Consider the following 10,398-nt stretch of genomic DNA (forward strand, 5'->3'; position numbering starts at 1 on the left):
GCATACAATGTGGCAATAGCTAGACTCAGAGAAGCAATGCACCGGTTTTGTTTGCGTTTGCCTGATTTCTGGTGAGATACGATACTTCCGCAAGGGTTTATTGGACATTTTAATTTTCCACGTATGAACTGCATTGTCCATTTTACCATTGAACTATTTAAGTTTTTAAAAGAAAATACAGACACAAAAATCCATAAAGAAAAAATTTTTTTCCTTTAGGTTTGGTGCTTCTGGTGCTTTATTTTAGAAACCCTCCCCTACCTTGAGGTCAAAAGATAGTCATATTATTAAATTTAATGTTAAAAATAAACTTCCATACAATAGTGAACATAATAAAATACAAGCTGTCAGTTACAGGCTTTGTAAAAATGTTTTTCAAAAAGATCTGGGTCCAATTTTTTTTATGTGAAACAATACCTAAGTCATATGAGGTTCATATCCTCAGCAAAGTCAGTTCCAGGTGAATTACTAACTCAGGTGTCCTAATACCCGTTACTGGAGAGTCTGTGTCTCCAATACTCAGGTTCCGTCCTGGGTGGCTCTCCTGCTGGGCCCGTGCTGGTGCACCGCACTGTTCATCGTGATTCTTCTTCACAGTTAGTTCTGAGGAGATGGTGTACCTTCGACAGAGGCACACACAAAATGAGAAGAGCCTTCCTAGCAGGTGGCCTAAAGCTGCAGTAATGGTCTTGGTTGTTCTTGGCTGTTGGCTATTCCCTATGCATTTTAAACCTAACGCATCAACCCCGGTCAGTCTCAATCCCTGAGAGTTCGATTGGAGAAGCATAGAGCATACAGGTGCATTTGAGGAAAAAGTGGCATCAGTGGTAACCTTGCTACCATTTAGACTGATAATTGGCTTGAAAATGTAAGAGAAATCCAGTTGTGCTGGACGATAATGTTATATATATATATATATATATATATATATATATATATATATATATATATATATATATATATATATGTAAATTTTTTTGGTGGGAAGAGGTAATTAGATTTACTCACTCATTTATTTATTCTTGGAGGGACGTACTGGGGATTGAACCCAGGAGCTCATGCATGCTAAGCATGCACTCTACCACCTGAGCTATACCCTCCCCTCCAATAATGTTTTATAATGTATTCCTTTTATTTAAGGGAAAAGATCTCATTCACAATAACAATAAAAACTATAGTTTGCACAATCAATTGTAGCCGTAGAGAAAGAAGGAAAGAGTAGAATTTTAAAACCTAACAATATTGCCAAGTGCCCATTCAGTGTTTTAAAACTCAGTCAAATTCCTATACGTCAGCAATAGAAGGAGCTCTACCCAGCAGTCTGAGAGAAGTCCTGACTGATGTAACACGAGATTCAATATTAAAATCGGAGTCCTTGTATTTTCTATGTAGGCAATAGATTAGAGCTTCAAAAAAAGAAATACAGAAAGAGACAAGAAAGTTCCTTGGAGTTTCCCCCTTCCATGTAAAGCATAATTTTTGCCTTAGTTTTTTTGGAAGATAGATTTTTATCAGCTTAAGGCAATTCCCTTCTATCCATAAGTCACTTAGATTTTTTCTATAACTAAATTTACATAACATGTTTGAGTTACTTTTTTCTTTAAAAATCCTAATGTGTATTATTACTTGAATACATTTTTCTTATGTTAAATCCTCCAGTATTCCTGGAGTAAATCTGATCTATTTATATGTGTGCACTGCTGTGTTTACAGATCTCATGGTAGAATCTTTACGTAAGCGGTAACAATTCCCTCTTCAGTACTGTCCTTATGCCACTTTTACTATCAGCAAATGGGTTGGGTCACTTTCTCTATTTCTCTATTTGATGCAAATTGTTTCAGAGACTAGAGAGCAGTTTGTTCTGAAAATGTTACACCGTCTCACCAGTAAAAACACCTTGGACAAGCATCTTTGGCAGAGAAGGAGAAACGTGGGTGGGCAGGAGAAGGTTGGACAGACTCAACACTGACTTGGCTTCTATGATGATTATACACTTTCTCGGGTTTCCCATTTCTAAGTCATTGTGCCACTCCTTTCTGTTTAATGCTGCATCCCAAGAAAAATATAAACAGTCGTCTCGTCTTTGTGATGTTTACATGCAACTAGGATGGTGCATCTTGTTTTATGGGACACACAAATCCACGTGCCACTGTGTGCAGAAACTGCATCCCCTGTTTACTGAATGAACAGAGGTTGTAAAGTCAATCACTTGAGAAGGTGTGCATTAAATTGTTCTAAAAATAAGATTTCTTTCAGGTCTTGAATGGAGCCATAAAACCTCGAAAAGCAAGGTTTTCCTCATCCCAACCATGTTTGAAGACATGCCTTAATACGAGCCAAGAACAGAGCTAGAAAGTAAATGGCGCTGGTCAGAGAATAAACCTTCACCGAGTTGTAGAGGACGGTCACCGTGCCGCTACTGTTAAAGCTTTCACGTCTTCAGGTGTTTCTCTGGGTCCCGGGGCCTAACATTATCTGGGCTCCACCCACGGGCAGCACTGACTCGCCTCATCTAGACTGCATCAGGCACATGCGCACCTTCGGGGGACCGAGGGTCCCAGACAGAAAGCCCACCGTACGAAGCGTTGTCTGATAGCAACACCAAGCCCCTCCTAGTCGGCATCATCTGATAACAAACTCGAATTTGTAGTGGTTTAAATTCAGCACAGATCTCTGACTCCTCGTGTGAAGTCCCCTGCAGGCTGGACAGCATTCCTGCTAACCTTACCTTGGGGGCCGCGTGTTTCAGAGGGCAGAGTACAAAGCAGAGGAGAGAGGGGTGAAGGAGGAGAGAGGGCTGGCTCTGAATTGCTTCAGCTAGGAGGTGGCACATGCCATGTCCTCAGTAGACCATTGGCTGAAATTAGTTCAACAGCTTCAACTGACTGCAAGGGAGATCAGGAAATGTAGGGGAGCACATGGAATACTTGGTAAGGAGCAACTTGCCACAATAACTGTGTGACTTTCAGCAAGTAACTCAACCTCTCTGTGCCTCAGTGCCTATAGTATTAGCCCCGATTTTACAGCCAAAACTGACATATTGTTAATCTTGCAAGATTATTATGAGAATTCAGGCACCCAGCGTGGTGTCTCAGCTATAAGTGTTTAATTCAGTAACTATTTATTTACTAATTATTAACCATCTTTCCTTGGGCAGACACACATGATCATGACATCACAGTGACTATCATAGCAAGACCCTTGCCCTCACATTGCCAGTAACTTCCTACTCAAACTGTGGTCCTTGGACCAGTAGCATCTGCACCACCTGACATCTTGTAAGGGCTACGGAATCTCTGGTACCATCCTTGACTTCCTGAATCAGAATCTGCAGGTCCCTGGGTGACTTGTGCAGATGACAGTTTGAGAAGCACTGGCCGAGAACTCGGCTCCTTTATTTCTCCCCTCATCTGGCTAATTCTTTGTTTCCTTTTCCAAGAACACCTGCTCGGACACTCTCATCAGCCCCACCCCATCTCGAGGTTAGGGATTAGGCGTTGCCATGGCATTGCTAGTGCTCCTAGAGAATGAAAGGGGAAAAGTACTCACAGTCCAGCAGGGGAGAGGCACACTCTGTGTTATCAGAGAAAGCAGCATATGCAGGGCCATGGGCTATAATTAATGTTAATATGAACCAGGGGTGACGGGCAGGGAGGGGCCAGCAGGATGGAAGACTGCGGGAATTAAAGGAGAGTCTCCTTAGGCTGGACACGCTGGGCCCTGAGTCACACAGAGAAACCCAGGTTGCAAAGCAGTGACCCAAGATGCTGCTGTGGCCCGATGGGTGAAGGGCTTGCTCTGGACTCCCCTCCTGAAAGCTGGCCGGGCCACCTGCCCACCGCACTGTCCTTCTATGGCTGGTTTACAGGGCAGCTGGGACTGAGGGCCTCGTGCAGAGTGAGCTTGTGATTTAAATTCTCTAGTTTGGTTTTCTGTGCGTACGAATCACAAAGGATCTCGCTAAAATACGGATTCTGATTCAGTGTGTCTAACGAGGCAGGTGCTGCTGTCGCAGGGACCACGCTCAGAGATCCTAAAGTTCTCTTTAATGAAAACAGAATGAAGCACAGCATTCGGGTAAAGCAGTTTAGAGTCTTGCTACTCAGACCTTCTTACTGATTCTGTGAACTGAGACAGAAAGCAATTGTCTGCCTAACTTTGCAGTTTTCCCATTTTGAGCCCAATAGACTCAGCCATAAATTCCTGAATTTTGTCTCAGAAAGCTAAAGGACAAATAGGGAACTTGACTGTGGAGTAGCCAGCCCCCTGGCATCTCAGCAACTCAGGCAAGGCTGATCCAAAGGTACCTGCACCTCACTCCTCCAAAGCCCTCCCCTCCACTGTCATCCTTGAGGATTTTGGTCCTGGAGGCTCCTAATAAGGCAATTTGAAGCATGGACGGGTATCACCTAGGGAGTTTGAATAACACTTTATAAGGAACTCCTGGGACCAGCCATTGTGTGGGTGGGCTGTTCCTGGACGGGCCCAGGCTCATCCACCGCTTTTAAAAACCACGAGGGAGCCTGGCAGATGCTTTGGGGCCAAGCAGAGGCACTAAAGTAGACATCCCCCACCTCAGAACCGCCCTCCTTGTCACTGTGGCTGTTGGTTTTGATCTGTCTCCAAACTTTTTTGAAGAAGAAAAGCAATTCGACCCCTTGAAAAACTAGTTTAGCCTTTACCCTTTGTTTTAGAAATCAGAAACCAGGCATTTCTTCCAGTTTCAATATCATACCTAAAAGCCCCTGTATTTCTTCCAGGATCCACAGCGTTCGAACCCCTGTCCTTTAAAGGGATGCCTATTTAGAGGGAAAAGAGGCTGCTTCTTTCCAGTCTTTCTTCACTTGGGTAGAATTTTTACTAAGAAATCCAAATTGTGGTTTGGAACTCAGAGGTTTCTCAAATAAAACAAGAGAAGACCCCTGTCGGCAGCTATATTTGCTGGGCATTCACACAAGTGTTCTCTAAAACTGAAAGTCATCTGTCCGTTCCAATGCAATTAAACCTGAGATTTGAAGGAAAGCTACGAAATAATAAAAAGCTTAGCCATAGTAAATATTTTAATGGGACATGTATTTTTAAGAGTAACTGGTTTCTAGTCAAGGGAGGAGCAGGGGTATGATCGCAGGGGCAACAGCCGTGGTCACAAAAAGGAAAGTTGCTTTTAATCAGAATGCCTGCAATCTAGTGGACCCAATGTCCCCCCCCTACAAAGTAAACAATCTCCAAAGATTCTGTTCAGCCATGAAAGGTTTAAAGGGAAATGGGGGTATAATCTCAGTTACTCGTTGAGGTAGGCGGTCAGAGTTGTCGCCATTCCCCAAAGCCGGCGGGCTTGTCCTCATCAACTGCTTGAGCCTGCTCTTCTCAGACTCAGGGAGGCCTGCAGACATCAGCTTTTCTATAAACAAGAGGTGGGGGTGGTGGGGCCCAGGGTCCTGCTCAGTATCAGGACCAGCGAAAGAGAACCCGGAGGTTCTGATCCCTCTTGTCCTTACTCCTTCTTCCAAACTGCATAAGTCATTCCTTCTCCACAGGGAGGAGTGAGTGGGGGGTGGGCAGGAGGAAGACTGTCTCTGAGCACTATGCCCGTCGAAGACCCCTCCTGGCAATGCGAGGTTTCCCACTGTGCTGGGAATGTGACTTTTGCCCCTCCACCACCCTGCTTTGTGCCCAGAGAGGCTGAACTCTCTGGACATAAATAACTGGGCTTCCTTTGACATAGGAAAAAATGGGGCACAAGAGGAAGGCCGTGTCCCAGGTCTTGGGGGAGTCCCTGGGATGCGCCCCACCAAGTGATGGTCCTTGGCTTCCCTCAGGAAAGAATTCGAGGGCAAGCCATAGCTGAGTAAAAGGAGATTTACTCAGAGGAGATGCACGCTCCATAGACAGAGTGCGGGCCGTCTCAGAAGGCCGGAGAGAGCGACCACGAGGTGTGGGGTTGTTAGTTTTTCATGGGCTTGGTCATTTCATATGCTAATAAGTAGGAGGATTATTCCAACTACTTTGGGGAAGGGGTGAGGATTCCCAGGAATTGGGCCACTGCCTTCTCTCTGACCTTTCATAGTCAGCCTGGGAACTGTCGTGGCGCCTGTGGGAGGGCCACTTCGCAGCTAATGTATTATAATGAGTGAATAATGAAGCTCAAGGTCTACTGGGAGTCAAATCTCCCGCCATATTGGGCCTCAAGGTCTATTGGGTGTTGAACTCTCTGCCATCTTGGTGCTAACTGTTGTGTCATTCCTTAAACGGTCGTGCCCTGCCCCCTTCCTTCCTGTCTCACCTTACCCTCTGGCTCCCACTGGGTTGCAGGATAAAGAGGTCAGGGTATGTGTGTTCCTCTAGCTCCTTCATTGCCAAGTCCCCTTTTAGACATGGTTCTCTGCCTAAGGCCACAGCCAAGGGCAGAACTGGTTTTGCAGCGTAGAAGTTGTGAATGAGAAATATTGCCACCGTATCAGGAAACAAAGGACATTGCAGACAGCAGTCACCAGCCACTACCGCAGCCCCCAACGGTGAGTTGGGGAGAACTCAGGACGGAGACAAGCAGGCCGCCTGCTGCCAAGCACTCGGCCACTGCAGCCACTCCCAACGGCGGCCCCAGAGGGGACTCGGGATGGGAAAGAACAGGACACCGGCCCCAGAGAGCTGAGGTGCACATCAAAGGGACGATTTCAGTGAGCCCAGAGCTCTTCCATCTTCCCTTCCACAGAAGAGCACTAAATTCCTTAACCTGAGACATCTCGTTTTGTTTAATTAGCAGTAACCTTTCGATGTTCCAACTACCTGGTCTTTGTTGCAAAAACTCCTGTAGATCCCGCTCCCCCCTTCCCCCTTCGGAGCAGTCCCTCGGAGCTGCCTGAGAGGCCGCCTCTCCGGCTTGAAGTCCTCAGAAAACCTGCTGAATAAAACATAATTCTCCACGAGTGGCCTGGCTGATGTAAAGGACAGCCCACCGTCACCTCTCTCAGAGAGCCCCAGTCCTCTTCCCCGCCCCCCACCTCCTCTGGTCCCAGAGGAGGAACTCAGGAAGCATGCTCCAGACACGAGGTCTGCATCGCCCCCCACTACGGAGTTCTAATTCATGGGGGTTCAGGTGAGCTAACCAGGGACCCAGGGCCATGCAGCCGAGTATCCTCTTGAAGGTTTTCATTTCAAACCTCTGTGCCTTGTCAACTGGATGAGTCAGTCTCATGACCTGGGCTCATTAGTGAGACGGCATTAGTGAGACGGCATTTGTGCCCGCACGGAACTGACTCGGAGGCAATCACACCTCCCTTTTCGTTCTCCCACTGTGGCGGGTTTCTTCCCAGCTCCGGTACCAAGAGCTGTAAGACTTTTACCAAGTCCCTCCCTCGTTCTTGCTCTGCCACGAGTCCTCTGTGACATGAGGGGTGGGATACATTTGTCTCCGAGATCCTCGACACAGTTTAACTTTTTTTCTGGCCTATTTTTGCATTTCGTCATTCCATTAGCTTGTATTTTCCAAATGTGGCTCCAGAGCATGATCTGGGGTCCATTTGTCAACTCTCTTGGTATCGTGTTTGAGTTCTTGTTTAAATTTACAGGGAAAAGTGAATTTGGAAGCACTCAGGTATTTCATAATTATTATTCTTAGAGCACGAAAAGCAATGTTAAATAAAACCACTCTTCGCGTCAGTCATTCTGATGGCTCACTAGACATTTCCAGCACGTTACATTAAAAGTGGTTGTTACTTTTCACTTTTCTTCCCTATCCAGGCCTAGACGCACACTGTGAATCTCCGGCCACACGAGGACTGAGCACTGAGCCACGGCCTGGACCAGGCGTGATGGGCAGTGGGCAGAGGGCCTCTGCAGGAGGGGCCGAGGCTGCTGACAAATTGTGATGGCAGAAGCTGGTGATTCATTTAGTCATTCAACAAACAGTTTTCCTCCAATGTTTCCCCAAAGATGATTCCTTTGCTATCATTTTTTTTTTTTTTTGAGAGTCCTTAGGGGCAGATACTGATGTACACACCTGTGCAAGGCTCAAGAGAAGGCAGTGTGAGAATGCACCGCCAGGGAAGCTGCAGAAAGGGGACCGGCCAAAGGACATGGAGAAAGAGAAGCCACCTCTTCATATCTCTGTTTGAGTGGAGGGATGTGGAAACAGTTTTCCTCAGAAATGAGCAGGAAGGGCTGAGATGTTTCCAAGGATGGGCACAAATTTTAACAAAGGGTAGTTTGTAGAGAACATTCCAGGCCGAAGGAACAGCACGGAAAATGCCCCGTGGTGGGAAAGTGATTATATGTTTGACAAACAGGCTCTGTAGGGTGGATTTATTCTGTCAACAAGGACTTTCTGTGGCTCAACGTTGTCTTAAGCACGTGTGTTTATTTCCAGATCTTCGCGACGGATCATTTGAGATGAGAATGCCTGATGCAATAAAGACACTGATGCTGAAGTCTGCCTCACACTAGCGGCCGGCTCGGCTGCCGGGAAGCAATGGAAATCCTCTCCGGAGTCGTCCAGCACTCGATGCAGCTTCACTGCCATGTGGCTGGACAGATGGTAACATTCCGTAGAGAAATCTCCTTCCTTCGCTGGTAGAACACAAGATATTTTTCCTTGCCGTTCTCTCCAGATGAAAATGCATATTGGGGGAAATATAGCTCAAAACCAAAACCAAATAGTTAGGCTCTTAGAGAAAGTTGTCAGGAGATAGAGTTCAGTTAGGGTGGTCTAACCTCCAGGCTTTGCTTCTCAGGTGCCCCTGTGAGCCACGGACTCCAGAGCACGTGTGAGCATGAGGAGAAAGAGGAGTTTGAGAAAGTGGGCTCGGTACACGAACGCCATTATTTTAATTTTATGGGTCACAATCTGCATCGGGTGAAAGATGGAGGAATTAAGAATTCACCTTAACAAGAACCTGCATGTCCTGTAAGTCTGTCTGAAAGCCCTTTTTATTTACCCGAGTCCCAATCTTCTAAAGACAGTGAATCCCAGGGAAATTCCTCTGTGAGCTGGGCAGGGCAACAACTGCGAAGTTGGAAATGGGAGCCAATGGGACACAAACTGCTTTACATAGAAAGGGCTCTGGTGAGACCCAGGGAAGGTGGGAGGATTGGAGGAGGGGAGGCGGGGAGGGCTTGATGTGAAGGAAGAGAGAGGGTGGCTGATATTGGGAGAGAATTTGAAGAGAAGGAAGAGAAAGACTTAAAAAGGTGTTTGTGTGAAGACCGTCTTGTTACTTAGACTGTAAACATCTTTCCTCTTTGAAACAAAAACATCTGGTAAAACATCAGTTCTTTCTCAAGCAGTCTGGAGTTGAGGTAGTCCCTGCAAGGCAATGAAGTACTGAGTTTTGCTTTAAAGAAGCAGTAAGGCCAAAAGAGGCTTCTCATAAGGACAAGAAATTATTTTTCACCCTCCCATCATGGGCTGAATTACCAGCTGGTCTCAGTTGGGATAAAGAATCATCCTGGATAAAGAAGCTCTGGTATATTTATACAACGGAATACTCCTCAGCCATAAAAAGAATAAAATAACGCCATTTGCAGCAACATGGATGAACCTGGAGATCATCATTCTAAGTGAAGTAAGTCAGACAGGGAAATAAACATACCATATGGTATCACTTATATGTGGCATCAAAACAAAAGGGTACAAATGAACTTATTTACAAAACAGAAACAGACTCACAGACAGAAAACAAACTTATGGTTATCAGGAGGGAAGGGGGGTGGGAAGGGATAAGCTGGGAGTTCAAGATTTGCGCACTAACTTCCATACATAAAATAGATCAATAATTTTCTCCTGCAGAGCACAGGAAACTGTATTCTCCATCTTGCAGTAATCTATACTGAAAAGGCACATATGTATGTATAACTGGAACTGTGTGCTTTATGACAGAAGTCGACGCAACATTGTAAACTGACTATACCTCAATTAAAAAAAAAATCATCCTGGATTCTAAACTAAAGAAGTCTCAGACTCAGGTAAGATGTGCTGGCGGGGCTGCCTGTGCTTCTGCAGACGCACGGATCAGATTCAGTGACCTTTCACGCGTGACTGGTGCCTGGAGTGAACAACAAGGAAAACTGTCACTCCACCCTCTTCCTCACCACCCTCGTCAGGACATCCAGGCGAATGCAAGCAACACCCGCCCCCAGTTCCTCCCGCAGAACGTTACATTTGCAGTTAGTTTGGTTTTCATTAAAAATTAATGTAGTTCAATTATATTTTTAGATTAAGTGTTTTCCTTCATTCAAACAACTTAAATTTTTTATTTATACTTTTTTAAAAATTTCCATTTACTTTTATAATGGATATTTATAAACTTTATTGGAAAATATGTGAACGTTCTTTTTATTTTTTACATTGATTTTAATATGTTTCGGTCATTTCAGTCAACAGAATACAAAGTATGTGAAAAT

The 10,398-nt window shown here is 45.4% G+C and overlaps 1 long non-coding RNA gene across 2 annotated transcripts; it reads left to right on the forward strand.

Moving 5' to 3' along the window:
- The first annotated feature begins 1,130 nt into the window (after positions 1 to 1,130).
- Positions 1,131 to 10,189, forward strand: LOC135321820 (uncharacterized). 2 transcript variants are annotated; one of them, XR_010381930.1, is made up of 4 exons: positions 1,131 to 7,096; positions 7,741 to 8,533; positions 8,730 to 9,560; positions 9,785 to 10,189. It is a non-coding gene; the product is annotated as an uncharacterized LOC135321820 (long non-coding RNA). The 2 variants fall into 2 exon arrangements; XR_010381928.1 differs by having other exon boundaries at positions 1,131 to 8,533.
- Positions 10,190 to 10,398: the final 209 nt, after the last annotated feature.

The sequence above is a fragment of the Camelus dromedarius genome, chromosome 1 (genome assembly GCF_036321535.1).
Source record: "Camelus dromedarius isolate mCamDro1 chromosome 1, mCamDro1.pat, whole genome shotgun sequence".
NCBI lineage: Eukaryota > Metazoa > Chordata > Mammalia > Artiodactyla > Camelidae > Camelus > Camelus dromedarius.